Source organism: Caretta caretta, chromosome 17, assembly GCF_965140235.1.
Source record: "Caretta caretta isolate rCarCar2 chromosome 17, rCarCar1.hap1, whole genome shotgun sequence".
Classification (NCBI taxonomy): Eukaryota; Metazoa; Chordata; order Testudines; family Cheloniidae; genus Caretta; species Caretta caretta.
The window spans coordinates 17,203,288-17,220,962 of NC_134222.1; the positions used below are offsets into that span (position 1 = coordinate 17,203,288).

At 45.6% G+C, this 17,675-nt stretch overlaps 1 protein-coding gene and 1 long non-coding RNA gene across 4 annotated transcripts in view; one reads left to right on the forward strand and one right to left on the reverse strand.

Annotated features, from left to right (window-relative positions):
- The window catches only part of SPNS2 (SPNS lysolipid transporter 2, sphingosine-1-phosphate), a 176,803-nt gene that overhangs the window by 137,262 nt on the left and 21,866 nt on the right, over nt 1–17,675 (reverse strand). The gene's annotated exons all lie outside the window — the stretch shown is intronic.
- LOC142069487 (uncharacterized) lies at nt 9,231–13,225 on the forward strand. The gene is made up of 2 exons (XR_012665337.1): nt 9,231–9,493; nt 11,850–13,225. It is a non-coding gene; the product is annotated as an uncharacterized LOC142069487 (long non-coding RNA).

Below are 17,675 nucleotides of genomic sequence, written 5' to 3' on the forward strand. Positions count from 1 at the left end.
AGACAGAAGGTATGATGGTTAATAGCCCTAGTCATGGCACCAAAGCACTTTCCCCAGCATGATCTTATTGGAAAGATGACACAGGTATACCATCAAACAGACATCCAATGGATTGCAACTTTTGGACATTGCCAACCTGGTCTGGATATGAACCAGTGATCAAGGCATGAGAGATTCTAGAACACATTGCCACTCCTCTGAGCTATTCAATCACCCCTTGTGTGTGGGAGGAAGGGAGCCCTCAGGGGGTAAAACCAGAGTATGTCATTTCCCCTACACTTCTCCCCTCTGATTGTTGTTTTCATTTGCACTGTATGCAAAATACTGCCAAGGTAGTTTCTGGACGAACAGGGAGTGCGTGGCCTAAAAATGTTTTCCAGCAATCCTAATCATTATAAAGGAGATGCATATAAAGAGATTCAGCAGAGACAGATTTACTCCTAGGTCACAGCTCACTGTGAGAGAATGTCACTGAGACAGTCATTGTCTCACATACCCAACAAGGAAACAATCACTCAGGAAGAGGAAGAGGGAAGGGAAACTCTTATCTGTCCCACTGGTAATCTGATTGAGTTCTGGTTTGAGGTCCTGGTTTAGAAAGACTGTCCTGGCTTTCTGGGATGGTCACAGAGGTACCTGAGCACCAAACAGGCTGATTCACTGGAGGGGAAAGAGAACAGAAATAGGGGTCTATAGTTTGGGGTTTTATTTAATTTGGACTGGGACCAAAAATCATCTTTGCTTAGGACGCTGGGGCAGCCCTGGCTGCAAATCACGTCTTCCTCCTGTAGAACAGGGGTCCTCAACCTGGGGGACAGTATCCCAGTGCCAGGGGTCACAACCACCCTGCCCTTGACATATTTCTGGATAGGAGGTAATGTGTTGGTAAGGAAATGACTGGAAACAACTGCTCTAGATCTTCTAAACACAACCTATGAGGAAAGGTTGCAAAAACTGAGTACGCTTAATCTAGAGAAGAGAAAGCTGAAGGGGGACCTGATAACAGTGTTCCACTATGTTAAGGGCTGTTATAAAGACAACAGTGATCAACTGTTCTCCATGACCACCAAGAAGTAACTGACTTAGTTTGCAGTAAGGAAGGTGTAGGTCAGATATTAGGAAATCTTTCTAACTAGAAGGATAGTTAAGTACTGGAACCAGTTACCTCAAGAGGTGGCTTCCCTGTCATTGGAGGTTTTCAAGAACAGATTAGACAGACACCTGTCAGGGATGGTAAGTATACTTAATCCTGACTCAACATTGGGAGAGCTGGACTTCCTGTGGTCCCTTCCAGCCCTACATTTCTATGATTCCATTATCGCCACAGATGTTCACACAAATATGCTTTGCTTCTGCTAAATCCACTACCATGGTGGTAAAACCGCTAGCTAGCTCCTACTATTGCATTGATGAGATGTTCACTTTTGCCTTTGAAATCACATCGCAAGCTTTTAATCAAATAAATTAACAAGACAAAATCAAATGCAGAGGCTACAAGCAAATAAGCGTTTCCTCTAAATCTCTCACACACATATACACACACATACACAAACCTCCATACAAAATGGCCTTGCGACAGAGCACCTACCCTGAGAGAGATCCCTTTACACCCACAACAGCATACCGAGAAAGCGGCGTCACTAAGTAATACAGAGCTGAGTGCTGAACAGACCAATTAAGCAAAATCCAGTTCAGATCAGAGTGAGCCAGGTGTCTCAAGAATCAATGTTGTAATCCTTCACAGGCACTGCAATAGCTGCTTGAGAATCTGTTAAAAAAACAGGACAACCCAAAAAAAAAAATTGGGAGGGTTCAAAGCCTTAGGCTTTGTCTACACTACACACCTTTTAGTGACACAGCTGTGCTGCTACAGCCGTGCCGCTAAAAGTCGCACAGTGTAGCTACTGTTTGTCTCCTGCCAACAAAAGACTTCCACCCCCAACGAGTGGCAGCAGCTTTGCCAGCAGGCAGCACTTCTGCCAACAAAGTGCTGTTCACACTGGCGCTTTTCATCGGTAAAACTTTTGTCTTTCATTGGGATGTTTTTTTAACACCCCTGAACGACAGAAGTTTTGCCAACGAAGTTCCAGTGTACACAAAGCCTTAGAGTCAGCCGTGATGGCACTGGAGATTTGAGAGGGTTCCTGTATGTTTGCACATGTGCAAAAGGGATGGTCTGAGGCTCAGCTCAGGAGACTGTGTTTGACAAGGGAGGTAAAACCAAAGGACAAACATCTGTACCTACTCCACCCAGGAGACCTCCTTGCTTCACTGCGGTGGTCTTTTCAATGGGGTTCTGTGGAGCAGTAGTTGCTATGCATCTGAATCTCTGTTGAAGAAATTGCTGGCTACTGCACAGGAAAACACTGAAGCAAGCATTTCCATTTGCCATACCACAATATTCCTAGTCAGGACAGGAAAACAGGTTTCACTGGAGAGCTGCACCACCCGTCACACCCATTTTTTTCCATTCTTTTTTTTATTATTATTATTATAGCTGTGGGAAGATATCTGAACTATTCCTTCATCCCCAAGGCCATTGGCTTATCTGCGAGGTATGTAACAGGTAATTAAGCATCAGACAGGAGGAATGGAATTAGCCAAGGGGGGAAAAAGGAAAAAATATTTAAAAAACAACTCATCACCTCTCTCTCTCTCTCTCAGGGTTTGAGTAGAAATGACTATGGGCTTGTCTAAGGTGAAGTTTTAGCCGCCAACCCGTCGTGTAAATGTGGTGTACCAGGACAAAGACTTGCACCAATGCAGTTTCAAATCAGGTATAAGATAATAAGAGTACCTAGGTATTAAACAGCACTTTTCATCTGTAGATTTCAAAGTGCTTTACTGAGGATGTCAGTAACATCCCCATTTTACAGATGGGGAAACTGAGGCACAGAGAGACTTGCCCAAGGTCACTCAGCAGGCCAGTGGCAGACCAGTGAACAGAACCCTACTCTCTCGTGTCACAGTCCAGTTCTCTGTCCACCAGGCCAAGCACAAGTCACTATTTACATGGGTGAAATATCCTCACAGTAAGGGTTTATCGATGCAGTTACCCTGGTGGCTTGAACTTCAGTGCAGACAATCTCTTACCAGCAGAATTAATAATTTTATTAAGATGATGTTAAAATAAAAGAAATGATACAGAGTTTAAGCGTAGAAGTTTCTGGTTACCAGGGAATAAGGAGGTACAGATTATCAAGGGGTGCAAAGTTTGGTTTAGGATCGGATGGCGTTATACTCAGGGACCTTCGCACACGTGGCACCTGGGTACAGCTCTGACAAAGGGAAGGGCTGAGGAGGTGAGAAAGCACAAAGAAAGCGGATAGGTGGCACTATGCAGAGCGAAAGGCAGCTTTTCTTTCCCATCACACATGCAGCCAGAAAAACCCTGACATCCTTATTTTATGGAACTGAAGTCACTCTCTACATTTCTTCCCAGATGCCGTTCCCAGAAAGTGGGCAGGACTGCACTAATCCTGCTCTGTTTTTAACAAGAGTTTGATTGCAAATTGCCTGCAGAGTGCTTTGGTGGCAGGATCACACCCAAATCAAATCCCTGATCTCCCTAATTACAGTTCAGGATTATGGCTGGGAAGCAAACCTTGTGCATGTCAGATGGAGGGTACAGTGTTCTCAGTCAATGCAAGCAGAAGAGCTTTGTGAAACCCAAAGTAATGAATGCCTTCCATATATGACCCCAACAGCAGCTCCCTCTGGTACAATTGTGGACTAATTGCAGATTAAGTTTGAAACCCAGATCCACCAAATCTTTGTCCCCACTAACCTACCCTCATCCTCCAGTTTTCCTACCAACTCCTTACTCTTGCTCTTTTATCTACTCATGATTAAGTGAGATATACCCAGATAATCCTGGCAAGTGACCTGCACTCCATGCTGCAGAGGAAGAAGAAAATACCCCAGGGTCACTGCCAATCTGACCTTGGGCTAATTCCTTCCTGACCCCACATATGGAGATCAGTTAGAAAGTGAACATGTGAGCAAGAACCAGCCCACCAAGCACCCGAGAGAATGCTCGGTGCCCCCTCAGAGCCCTGGCCCACCCTGTCCAATGTCCCAACCTGACCTGAGCCTTCACCAGACTCATCCTTTGAGGTTTGGAAAGTTCCCTACGGAGATGGAGTGAGGCTGCAAAAATTGGAACTGGTCTGAATTCTGCACACACTGCTCAGGGGTGCAATGACAGGGGCAACAGGCAACATTCAGGCCTGGTCTACACAAGGAAATTAGGTCAGTATAACTACGACACTCAAGGGTGTGGAAAAATCCACACTTTTGAGCAATGCAGTTGAATCGCCCTAACCCCCAGTGTAGACAGAGCTAGGTTGACAAGAGAATTCTCCTGTTGACCTAGCTCCTGCCTCTTGGGGAGATGGAGTACCTACGCTGATGGGAGAAACGCTCTTCCCTGCAGTGGTGCAGCTGCGCCGCTGCAGCGTTTTGTGAGCAGACAAGCCCGCAGATAGCCAGTGCCCTCATACCCCAATCTCAGGTTCCAGATCTCCATTTGGACCCCATTTCTAGCTCTTCAGAATTCTGTTAGACAAAACACGAAACCTGAACAATGACACAATTTCCATTCTCACGCCTCTGCTCTACCAGATCCCAGTGGGGAGAGGAAACAAACACTGACATATCCTTGAAAAGGCTGCTCTGGTGGGGTTTGTGATCCAACCAGACACGTCACCCACTCTTGCAACATTTCCAGCCCAATTTTGAAGTCTTGATTGGTACGGCCTTTTGAATCCTGCTTATTCAAACCTCTAAGGTTGCTTGTGAGGCTCCGCCATTACTACTCATAGAACCATAGACTATCAGGGTTGGAAGGGACCTCAGGAGGTCATTTAATCCAACCCTCTGCTCAAAGCAGGACCAATCCCCCGTTTTTTTATTATTATTTTTTTTTTGTCCCAGATCCCTAAACGGCCCCCTCAAGGATTGAACTCACAACCCTGGGTTTAGAGTGGCCAATACTCAAACCACCGAGTTATCCCTCCCCCCGAGTGCTCTCACTGTGTACACCACTGTGAAATGGAGAGGGGACATAACACTGCAAGTTCCAGCTGCCTTTAAGCTTCCAGATGCAGTCCTGCACCACACGCTTTAGCATATCTTAGAGACAAGACTCAGAAGGAGAATTCATGCACCAGTAATTTCTTTCAGATGGTCACCCTGAGTACAGATTAATTAAAAGCAAACCAGCACTGATAAGGACAGCACAAATCAAACTACACAGGAATCCAGCCAGTGACTCACTGCTCCTTTACTGGAAAACTTGGCATGTCGTAGCCCTAGAATAACAGTGAGTCATGAGGCTGGCAATAGCCGCAAACAGAGAACAAGAATACTAGTGCCTAAATATTTATTTATTGGTTTTGGTGGATTTATCTCTTTAGAGCTGACATCCATACCAACCCCAGAATAATCTCAGGTGTCCCAGATGGAGGAAACCAACAATGCAGGTTATTTTGTCGTCGTAAATATAACACCAGCAGTCTCTCTTTTACTCACACACATTGTCCAGTGCATTCCCCGCCGAGAGCTGTTCAATGTGACATGAGCTTGGTAGGTCTCAGCCCAGTTTCTCGCAGATTTGTAACTACATCACAAAACCCACCACAGAATAATAGAAATTTAGGGCTGAAAGGATCCCCGAGAGGGCATCTAGTCCAGCCTCCCATATTAAGGCAACATCAAGTATGCCTAGACCAGGGATCTCAAACTCAAATTATCATGAGGGCCACATGAGGACTAGTACATTGGCCCAAGGGCCACATCACTGACACTGCCCCACCACCACGCTGCCTCCGCCCCACCTCTTCCATGAGGCCCTGCCCCGCCTCTTCCCACCCCTGCCCCACCCCCATTCCAACCCCTTCCCCAAAGTCCCCACCCCAACTCCGCCCCCTCCCTGCCCCCATTCCAACCCCTCCCCCAAATCCCTGCCCCTGCCCTGCCTCTTCTCTGCCTACTCCCCTGAGCATGCAGCTCCCTGCTCCTCCCACCTAAAAAGCACTAAGCGCCTCCAAACAGCTGTTTGGAAGCGGAAAGCGCCTGGAGGTAGGCAGAGGAGTGGGGACACGGCACGCTGGGTGGGAGGGCGGGAGAGGGGAGCTTGGCGGCCGCAGGAAATAACTCGTGGGAGGTGGAGGGGGGCGGGGGGAGCTTGACAGGCTGCAGCAAATAGCTCCACGGGCTGCGTGTTTGAGACCCCTGGCCTGAACCATCCCTGACAGGTGTTTGTCTAACCTGTTCTTAAAAAACCTCCAATGACAGGCAATCCACAACCTCTCTTGGCAACCTATTCCAGTACTTAGCTATCCTTATAGTTAGAAAGTTCTTCCTAATATCTAACCTAAATCTCCCTTGCTGCAGATTAAGCCCATTACTTCTTGTCTTGCCTTCAGTGGATGGAGAACAATTGATCCCTGTCCTCTTTAGCACAGCCCTTAACATATCTGAAGATTTATCGGGTCCCTCCTCAGCCTTCTTTTCTCAAGATTAAATATAATCAGATTTTTTTTATCCTTCCCTTATAGATCAGGTTTTCTAAATCTTTTATTGTTTTTGTTGCACTCCTCCGGACTCTCTCCAATTTATCCACATCTTTCCTAAAACGTGGTGCCCAGAGCTGGACACAGTTCTGCAGCTGAGGCCACACCAGTGCCAAGGAGAGCTGGACAGTTACCTCCCAGTGTCTTACATACAACACGCTTGTTAATACACCCCAGAATGATCTTAACCTGTTTTGAAACTGCATCACATTGCTGACTCATTCAATTTGTGACCCACGCTAACCACCCCTGGATCCTTTTCAGCGGTACTACCGCCTAGTCAGTTATTCCCCATTTTGTACCTGTGCCATTGATTTTTTCCTTCCTAAGCATAGTACTTTGCACTTTATTGACCTTTATCACAATGGCCTCTATCTGGCCTCCTAGCCGGCAATCTCTGCAAAGAAATCAAGGGGTAAATGGGCCATGGAGCCTGCACTCCCCTCTCATCTTCTAATATGGGCCATGATGGAGTGTAGGTATATTGGCAGGGCAGAAGGGGACTGGGTGGGAAGGGAGGGCTGGGAAGCATGCATTATTTGTGCTATGCCCCATTCACAGAGTTAATTCTCTGAGCTGGTCAGTCGGGCACATTTCATCACCACGAAATTCAATCCACATTTTTAACAAAACATTACTCACAGGAAAATAAGAAATCCATTTCTTATTTGTAATGGGGCCATTCAAGGCACAGGGGACTGAGTGAGGCGGGGAGAGATGAAGCAATCTGTAAGTCACAGATTCTGTGCACGAGTGGAAAGTAATTGTCGCTCCACTGAGCTCCTACCTCCCCCATTTTATAGACACATGCTTTCAGGGCACTGAAGAGAAGGCTGAAATGTGGGTGAACACCGAGGATAATTAGTGACTGAAGCTTTACAGCAGATGACAGCTAATTATTCCATTTAAGGAGATTTCTATCAAATCTGTAGAAATATGTATTTAGATTAGACATACTTCAAAATTATCTCCTCTCATTTCACGTTTGCATTTTGCTTTTGCTTAGCAATGCCTCACAATCTATTTCCAAGAGCTGTGTGCCCTCCAGGGCGTGCTGGTGTATTCCCACACAACTGAGAAGGATTTTCTAACTTCTTTACTTCAAGTGTACAGTATTATGTAAGGGAGATTCCAAAGATAGGTCTGTCCTACACACTGTGTTCATAGAAGTGAAGGATTAATAGTGCTGCTCTGTCGGACAGGAACACACCTGTTATCCCAATCCTGGGCTACCACGGAGCTCTGCTAACGCACCACAATTCTGATCTGAAACTCATAACTACATCTCTAAGGCTCCCATACACTGCATAGTGGTTTTGCAATACGGGTTAACGCCCACCAAATAATTCTCCCTTTGTGATCCCAGTCTGGACTGGAACCCAGGTCCTTCAGGGCAATAGCACCAAAGGTTAGCGTAGTATAATGGCTTATTCACTCCCTCCACTGAAAAAACATTTAAAAGCTTGTTGGCATGCACCTGCTGCTCTGTCCTACTTCTCAGAAGAGAGGAAAGCACATATAGAATATGTCACTGCAGCCTAACAATCCAGGGGCTCTTGTTTTGAGTTAAAAATGAAAATACTATTGGTTTAAAGAGGCTGTTAAATACTTCCCCTGGCTATTTTGCTTGGAGCCTTCACTGCTGAACTTGCTAAGGAGTATTGCGAGTGTACTAACTTCCAAATAAAGCCACTGCAAGGTCCATCTGTGACTTTTCATCTGCTACTTCCTTAATTTTCCATCTCTTTCCCCCCCATGCGTGTTTGAGACCCCTGGCCTGAACCATCCCTGACAGGTGTTTGTCTAACCTGTTCTTAAAAAACCTCCAATGACAGGCAATCCACAACCTCTCTTGGCAACCTATTCCAGTACTTAGCTATCCATGTTTTCTAGAGCACAGTATCCAGAATTTTCAGTCTTCATATCCCGTCCATCTCTTTTATCAATCTCTGATCCGTGCAGCCATGCGCTAAACAAAGCCTTTTAATGCCTCTGCTCCTCAACACACACACACACCCTCACCCACCCTGGGTTTCTATCTGCCACAAGGGCATTGATCTATCCTGGAAGCCTACGATTAAGGATAAGATTATGTCACAGAAGTTGCAGATTCCGTGACTTTCAGAGACTTCCATGACTTTTCCACTTCATAACCCGGGGCAGCAGGGCTGGAGCTATCAGCGGTCCTGTAGCCCTGATGCACCGGAGCCTTCAGCTGCCGTGGGCAGTGGGTGCTGGACACCCCGCAGCAGGGCTCAGGCTCTCATCCCATCCCACTAAGGTTTCAGTTGTCCCCCCACCAACCACCAACCTCCCACTATTTTTAGTAAAAGTCACAGACAGGTTTTTGTTTATTGACCACGACCTGTCAGTTATTTTCAGCAAAAGTCACGGTGACAAAATCTTAACCTTACCTATGATGTGCTGCTTTAATGTATTATGCATGTTGCAAAAAAATCAGAAGATCCCATTTGTAGGAGCTCCTTTCATATCCCCATATGGCCCGAGGGAGGCATCTCTTCTGCAGCTGAGGCCGTATTACTGCAAGGCTGCCAAAGCAGTTGCCTGGAACCCCCTTGAGTTTTCTTCTGCAGCTATTTAAAGCAGCCACTGCAGCCTTCAGCATATCGATTCTAATCACGGCTATTCTCTACTTCAAGCAAGGCTAGAAAGGAGCTGTTTCTCCCTAGCCCAGCATTCCTCATTGATTGAAAACATCCTTTTACTGTGGACAAAACAATCCAACACCTCCCTGCTACTGCTACCTATGAGATAAATGCACCAGCTTTAAGGGACATTTCATTCTGGGTCATGGTCAGCAGCAGTGGGAAATGATCATGCATGGTGCATAACCGACAGAGGGTTGCATTCGTTATTCTAAGCAACATATCTGCAAATTCATCTGGCTGACAAGGCAAGTGGCTTTTGTACAGTTAATTAATAAAGCACATATGTGTTCGGGAGGAAGAGCTGCGTGAGGTCCAGAAAGCTTGATAATGACTCCTGGAGTCACGTGCGGCATTGTTAGGTACCAGAGGGATTAAAAATAAAGCAATGGAATTGCCATAGCACATATTTAAATGTGTGTGCGCGCGCGCATATATATTTTAAAAAGTGTTCTATTGTAGTTTTTTTTTTAAATCTGTATTATAGCTCCACTGCTCATATACGATCTGTATAACTACCTGTGTATCTTCTGTGTGCATGTATTTATGTGCATGTGTACACACAGAGATCGGTAGCTTTCATACACTTAGGTGAGATTATAGTGTAATGGCTAAAGTAGGGTGAAAGAGTCAGGACTACTCTGCTCCATTCCCAGCCTACCATTAAATCACTGTGTAATGTTGGGCAAGTCATTTACCCACTCAACAGTGTGAAGTCTCAGCTAGTAGAGAATAGCAATTTGTTTCCCAGATGTTGTGCGGCTTGGTTAATAAATGCCTGGGAACTGCTTAGGGATCCTCAGATGAAAGGTGCTAGAGGAGGGGAAAGAATAATGATGAGACACGTGGATCCCAAATAAAACAAAGTAAGGGAATATATTTTCTTGTCATTAAAAGAGAGTCTCTATCTCAGGTTAAGGCAGTGTTTATTTCTGTATTTCCATAACGCTCTCTGGCCTGTTTTAACCATTTTCAATCTTGTGACTTTTTTGGGACTGCGGGAAGGTGATAAATCATGCCGAGGTTCTGCCAAGGACACATAAAGGGTCCTCTCTGCTCAAAGCAAATCACAGAGCAGGCAGCAAACCTGATCTCAGAGTAAATGGCATTCTGGGCATCTGTGACAGGGCAAAGCTAAAACGCCTCTGTTCACTGGTGCTCTGAACAAACGAAAGCCTGGGATCTAAGCGGGGGAGAAATCTCTTGTGAAAAAATTCACCATAGTGAGCGGTCAAGGTCCAATAGCTTTGGTGAGCCCTTCAGTGAGTAGTCCCTTTAACATAATTGAAACTTCATGAGTTATAACACTTTTCATCTATAGATATCAAAGGGCTTTACAAAGGAGGCCAGTGTCATTATCCTCCATTATACAGATGGAGAAACTGAGACAGAGAGAGAAGTGATTTGCCCAAGGTCACTAGCAGGCCAGTGGCAGAGCCAGGAATAGAATCCAGTTCTCCTGAGTCATCCACTAGGTCACACTGCTTCCCCTAACAATAAGTGGCTGACCATCATGAGGAAGGATTCTGCAATGGGAAATAACTTTAAAAAGGAGGGTAAAAATAACCGTACTCCATCTTTCTCTAGGCCCTTTCAGCAAATGGTCTCCAAGCACTCTGTATCCAGCCTCCCAACACCCCCATGAGACAGGTACATCATCCACACTTTACAAAGGGGCAGACTGAGGCTCAGTGAGACTGAGTGACTTGCCCAAGGCAACTGTATAGGAATCAGTAGCAAAGCTGAGGAAAGTACACAGATATCCTAGCTCCTAGCCCTCCACTCTAACTGCCTCCTTCAATTCCATCTCTTCTGGAAACCAACACCATTCCAGCTCTAAACTCATTGCATAATATTACCAAGACAATGCTGACTACTATAAGCTGTCCCTTAGAGAGCTCAATAATGACATCTTTAAAGAACACGTGGACAGGAGAATCTGGCAAAGAGATAATTGTACCCTCTCTCTCTCCCCCAGAACATGCAGAAACCTTTCACTCACTTTGCGAAGGAAAGTTTTTTTTCATTTCTTAAAAATGGGACAGTATTAAAGTCTCCATTTCTCAGGGGTCAGACGAGACACATTTTTTGAAAGTGCTGCCAACAGAGCCTGTTGTTCTTTAATTTATGATAATTATCAGAGCAAGAGGAGACAGAGGGATGTATTCACCACACATTTCAGAAGGAAATGCACTTAGGTTTGCCAGATAGCCACTTTTCATAGGAAGAGAAAAATCCTCTAAGAGCCCAGTCCTATAAATCTATATTCATTGCAATGGTACATGCAACTCTGACTAGTTATTTGGGTGACTAATACACTCTTCACAGGGGCTCTTATGAAATGAATGTGAATATGAGAAATATGATGGAGATTTTCAAAATCAGACAAGGAATTTGGCATCTAATCCACTAATATGGCATTAACTTTAATGGGAATTGTATGTCCAAATCCCTTCGGCAGTTTTTGAAACCTCAGTCTAAATACTTTGCTATGGTTAGACCCAGGTGGTTAAACAAGCAGTTCTGGACATCTCAAAGACCTGCCTGAAATCTCCATCCATAAAATACTGAGCAATTTCCTGCTCCTTCTATTTTTGGCAATAGGAAGAAGAAAAGCAGCAAGAAATGGCTTTGAAGAAGGAAGAAGATGCCGTAGATAAGGCCACTTCATAGCACTACTATGAACTACTATTAAAGCCAACAGCCATGTCAGTGTATTCATCACACTCTGATGGGTCTGGCCCTAAGCATGCAGTTTCAGTTTCCTGGACTTGGAAAGGAGGATGTAAGCGGAGGAGGAGTGAGGTGAACCTGCAAATGATGTCACTTCGCCAGTGTTGTATGCTCTCGGAAAGAAGGAGAAATGCTCTGCTCCCCACCCCCATGCCCTGTGTTAGCCATATGTTCATTACAACAACCTGCAATTAATAAAAAGCAAAAACCCATAGCAAAAAGTCACCTTGGAGTTCTCACAGGCCCTTCCCCTATGGAATTAACACCAACCCCTTGGGGACCTAGCCAAGAAAGACCTCCTAACTTCTGGGGACATGAAAAAAGCTGCAAAACCTAGAAGCTATTAAAAAGCAAAAGCTCCTATGGCAGACCTAAAATGCAAATATGGTAGTAAAAAGACGTTGTTACCTCTGGCACACAATAATAGGTCATGCATTCTTAGACTGCACTCGGTGAGTCTCAAGAAGACCATTCAGATTCTGAAGCATTGTTATCTAATTTGTCTTCTGCCCTGATGGCTGAACACCTGACCATGGAATAGGAATAGGGGAGTTCTCAATCCAAGAATCAGTTTAGCTGTATTTTAATGCACCAGAAAGACACTGAAATGTCAGGTCAAATCTGAGCCATATTGCAAATCTAGGGAGAGTTACCTTTCCTGTAGAACACAGTAGACTAGCAGGGTTGTGTCTGAATATTCATACATTAGAGATGGAAATGGGTTTGTCAGATCAGAGGGTCTGTCCTTCTTCCAGGATTGGATACAATAATGGACATAGCGAAGATACCAAATAATACTAGACAGGATCTCAGCCAAAATATGTTGAAAAATGCAGAGACCCCACATTCTAAGATAGCGTCCAAGCAAAGACAGCCATATACAAGGTGTGATAAGGAATAGTATGTATGTCAAAGGAAAAAAGTAAGTAGAGGTCAGAAAAAAACTGTTCCCTCAAATCAGTTTGTCAAGTATTACAGGTGTTTTTAAACTGCAATTTCAAACAAACCTCTTCACCCTTCCTCCCCAATTGCTTCTGGGTTAATTTATGCTTCCATTGACTGTTTTTGCTTTTGTGTTCCTTATTTCGATCATATTGCTCACATTTTAAGATGGAGCTTTGACTTTTGGGACATCGCAACTGCTGTACACATTGTGAATCCAAAACCAGGCACAGTGGCCAATCCCCTCTCTGTACATAAATCAGCACTTTTACTGTAATTACCTATATATAAATATACACATATACATTATCCAGACTGTGTGTCACTGGCAATTTTCATTTTTGTTATTTAGTTAGCAACATTGATATCAATGCTCTAGTACAGATAAGACAAACAGGACTGGGCCGGGGTGAAATGGTGTAGGAAAAAGGAGCGGAAGGTGAAAATGAGGCCAAGAGAAATTTCTTGCAATGATATTTGACAATCTGGAGTCCAAGGCAGGCCATTAATTTATCTCTTTGAGGGAGGGACTAGATGGAACTGCCATATCTTGTTCTCATGGGTGAAGGGGTATAACTATCATATCTTCAGAGATGACAAGGATGCCTATAAGTAGAGCCCTACCAAATTCTCAGTCCATTCTGGTCAATTTCACAGTCACAGGAATTTTTGAAGTGTTGGAATTGTAGGGGTCCTGACCCAAAAAGACGGTATGAGGGGAGTCGCAAGGTTATTGTAGGGGTGGCGGGTGCGGTACTCCTACCCTTCCTTCTGCGCTGCTGCCGGTGGCGGCTGCTCTGAAGGCAGAGCTACCGCCAACAGCAGCGCTGAAGTACAGATGGGGCGGGACGGCGTTACGACCCTTACTTCTGTGCTGCTGCCTGCAGAGCTGGGCCCTCAGTCAGCAGCGGCCACTCTCCGGCCGCCCAGCTCCCAAGGCAGCAATGCAGCAGTAAGGGTGGCAAGGTATGGTCTTGCCACCCTTATTGGCGGGGTGCTGCCTTCAGAGCTGGGCACCCGGCCAACAGCTGCTGCTCTCCAGCCACCCAACTCTGAAGGCAGCACAGAAGTAAAGGTGGCAAGACTGTGACCCCCTTAAAATAACCATGCAACCCCCCTGAAACTCCCTTTTGGGTCAGGACCCCGAATTTGAGAAACGCTGGTCTTCCCCATGAAATCTGTACAGTATAGGGTAAAAGAATGACAGACCAGATTTCATGGGGGGAGACCAGATTTCACGGTCTGTGACACATTTTTCATGGCCGCGAATTTCAAAGGGCCCTACCTATCAGGTACTAGAAACGGAGAGTTATCAAAAATAGGTGGCACTCATCTTTCCCCCCCGCCCCGTTTTTGCATGACTTTTCCAGGTTGTTTTTTGGTTTTTTTAACACTGGCTTTTACTGTGGTATAGGGGGGCACTTCAGGCAAGTCACCTGAGGTCTATGCCAGAGCTAGAGCTGCAGGCATTGCTTAAAGCAGTGACAGACTTGAGGATCCTGCTGTGTGTCAAGGGCGTAACACATCTCCATTAAGTTAAACATACAACAGAAGAGTGGGGGGGGGGGGCAAAGAACAAAGAAGAAATTGCTTAACACACAAAAACAAGTGGCATTTTTCTACCAGACCTCATCATATTTGCTTGTTAGTTCCAAATCTATATTTTGTGCTCCATTCGTTTCCTTTGTAAAGAAAATTGCTACTTGCAATATTTGCTCTCCTCCAGTGGCATGTGCGGCTGTAGTGAGACCGCTGAACATCTTCTGGGGGCTGAGGTGATCAGCAGAGGAACTTCTACATAAAGCAATGATATCTTAGCAAGAAAGGGGCATGTTAAGGACCGATTGGCTGCTGGAGCTCTGAATTGCTTTTCTCTGGCCAATTTACAGCTGGCCCTTTAATGTTACATTCGTGTAGGCTTCTGAGCATTTAATTTCTTTACTAGACATTAGGAAAACTGAACAGGCATCTTGGAGCCGATCTTATGATCTGCACAAGCTAGTTCGAGAAGCCAAAGGGGAGATGTGACCACGAGGTGCCTCACCTCTAGTTCAACTGTGGAAACGGGAGGCGCTGATTGGTCTAGGCTCTGCATTAGGACACTGGTATAGCTCTCTCTGGTGCCGCAAGCAGACACTTGTCTGGCTTCAGCTTCAGCCCTGACCAGGCTGTAGATGCTGCCTCTACCTGCAACTTTTTAAAGAAACAATACCAGGCTCTCAGCTCTTGTGATTTTATTGACAGTCTCCTGATATGTGGTGTTTTCTTAAAGCCCCCGCTCCTGATGTTAAGTGATTATGGGAGAATCCCAGCTTCCATTAAAAAAAACAAACCCTAGGTTTCTAGCCCTCATGGTTGTGGAGAAAAGGTTGAAAACATGTCCCCGAAATACCCCAAACGAGAAGGCATATAATAAGAACCCCATTTACTTGTAAATCTCATGATTCGTTGCAGGCCTGACCCAGGATGTCTGAATACCTGGGGCTGGCAATATTATTATTATTATTTGCACAGAGGTAGCACCTAGAAGCCCCTGTATCTATGGTGCTAGGTGCTGTACAAACCGAGAACAAGACAGCAATCACTGCTCCAAAGATCTTACAATCTAAATGTAAAACAAGAGAGAACAGGTGGCCAGAAAGACAGACCGACCAGGGGAGCACAAGGAAACAATGAGAGAATATTGGTTGGCATTGTAGGCGGTGGTCTCAATACTGCAACTTTCCCTCGGTCTGATTCTCTTCTCACTGAAACCAGTACAAACCGTAACTCCACTGACATCACCTGAACCATACTGGGGTAAAGCACAAAGAATACATCCACACTGCAGCTGGGAGCATGCGTCTCAGCGCGAGTAGACAGACATGCACAAGCTCTGATTGAGCTGGTATGCTAAAAATAGATGTGCAGCTGGGGACAGCATAGGTGTCTGCTTAGGCTAGCTGCCCAGGTATATACCTAGGGGATTCGGGCAGATTTGTATTCAGGCAGTGAGCCTGAGCTCCTGCCCGTGATTCCCCCCAGCTACACTGCTACTTTTAGCACGCCAGCTCGAGCAGAGCTTGCATGTCTGTCTACTCACACGAGGAATCATGCTCCCAGCTGTAGAAATCAGGTCTCGTGCTTGCTTCTCCACTACCAAAACAGTGCTAAAGGCATATGTTCTGTATTAATCCCTGGGATTACAGTGAATCATCATGAACAACAATACAGATTTTATTTTAGCAGAGGGAAACCCAACTGCTGCGGTCTCCATTATCCCTTCCAGTTACACATATGCACAAGGAGGCTCTCTGCCTTTTACATGATCTACACTGCATCAGTTTCTTGTGATTTCTCCCTCCAGTTTTTTGATGCTGACTGATACTTTCTGACAGAGGATGTAATTCAAGTGCTGGCACTCCTGTGCCATCCGTCCGCTTGTTTTTTAAGAAAAATGCCTTTAAAAACAAACAAACAAACAAAAAAACTTGCAGGCATAATGCTGGGGAAGCTTCATGTTTTAATCCACAGTGACATCAGCTGCAGATGAGAGGCGTGATGAGAAATTAAACATGGAAATGAACTCATTCACAAATCGAGTCTACATTCGTTTGCGTGTGCTTGCTGGACAGGCAAACCAGGAATAGCTCCCCAAGTGGGAGCAAGCCATGGGAATGGCAGGGGTTTCAAGGCAGTGAAAACAACCAGGTTAGGTTGACAGAAGGGTGTCTTCCTTCTGAAAAGCCATTTCAACCACCATGCAATAGAGTCTTTACAATCTACATCCCATCTTTGCTGCTAGCTGTCCTTCAAATATCTCACATTTCCAGCAGCAGACAGGGAATAATGATAATAAATATTCGGCTACCTCAGAGGAATATTGTGAGCCTTAATTACTTGATATTTTCACTGTGTTATATAAGTACTAGGCATCATCTGCATTTCACAGATGGAGAAATAGACGCAGAGGGCCTGTCTACACTGCCATGTCAGCCCAGGGTGAGCAGACCTTGGGTTTGTTAACCGAGGGCTTGAGCATCTACTCTCATTTGCAACCCCAGATGAGGAACTGTTCAACCCGGGGCTCCAGCATCTACATTGCATTATGTGAACCTGAGTCCAACCATTCATACATTCTAACAGCCCTCCCAAAATGCAGCCACACTAGCCCTTTCGGAAACCTTGACTGTCCACCAACCTTGACTGGACACAGGACAAAGAAAGTCAGCTTGTGGTACTGTGGGATACTTTGGTGGACTCCCAGGGCACGAGTCCAGCGGGGCTGCGTCAACACTGCAAAGCAACAGGGCTTGACCCCTGGGTTCCTGCCTTGACTCGAGGCTTGGACCCTCCACCCCCATGGGATCCTGAGACTGTGGGCCAGTGCAATTTGTCTGTAGACATAAGGGGGTTAAGCTTGAGTCGGAGTTTGAACCCTGGGCTTACACTGCAGTGCAGACATATCCAGAAAGGCTTCAGTGACTAGTCCCAGGGCAGAGAGCTAGTCCATGGTAAAGTCACTCCAGGGCTGGCCTTACCATGAGGCGAATTGAGGCAACCACCTCAGGTGCCACTAGGATCCAGAGTGTAGAAAATTGTGTCTACTGCTGGTGCACATGTGTTCTCTCTGCTCTAGATGCACAGAGATGGGCGAGTGCTGTGCTGGAGGAAGGAGGGCACAAGAGACATAACAGCCAGGCAGGAGAAAAGGTGAGAGGGAATAACAGAAAGCAGTAGGAGCTGCAGGGACAGAGAGGAGTACCTCTTATGTACCTCT